The sequence below is a fragment of the Penaeus monodon genome, chromosome 29 (genome assembly GCF_015228065.2).
Source record: "Penaeus monodon isolate SGIC_2016 chromosome 29, NSTDA_Pmon_1, whole genome shotgun sequence".
NCBI classification, from domain to species: Eukaryota; Metazoa; Arthropoda; class Malacostraca; order Decapoda; family Penaeidae; genus Penaeus; species Penaeus monodon.
This window is the reverse complement of record NC_051414.1, coordinates 34,247,959-34,248,623: the sequence shown is the minus strand read 5'-3', so window position 1 is coordinate 34,248,623 and position 665 is coordinate 34,247,959.

The window sequence follows — 665 nt, the reverse complement described above, 5'->3', positions numbered from 1 at the left end:
AGTACGAGATGTATCTACACATCTTTTCTATCTCTTTAATCCAAACGCGGTCCTAATCCACTCGTCACTTGCCCACTGAATACACCTGAGGATTTGTTCCAGAGACACTCATGATCAAATCGCTCACAAATGGTCCTTCGCGAACCTCATTATACCGAGAATCCCGTGCCCATACGCGCGCACGGGCTCACTAGGTCTCTGAAAATACCCACTGTACTCTCTGACCCGACATTTGGCTTGAACATGACCTGTTTTAGGATTTTCTAAAGGATCGCGTTCTACGATTTCGAAATTTATCAACAACCGATTGCGTCTCGATCTGTTTCTTTCACTTTTTTTCCTCTTTTTCTAAACCTCTTTTTCTAAACCTCTTTTTGAACCTTTTCAGAAACACTTTTGAACCTTTTCTAGAACCTATTCTGAACCTTTTCAGAACCTCTTTTTGACGTTTCTTTTAGAACCCTCTTTAACACCTTCTGAACCTTTTCTAGAACTTCTTTTAGAACCTTTTGAACCTCTCTTAGAAATCCTTTAGAGCATCTTTCGGGAACCTCTTTTAGAACCTCGCTTCGAACCCCTTTCAAAATCTTTTAGAATCCCTTTTAAAATCTCTCTTTAAAACCTCTTTTCGAACCCCCTTTAGAACCTATTTTAAAACCTCGTTT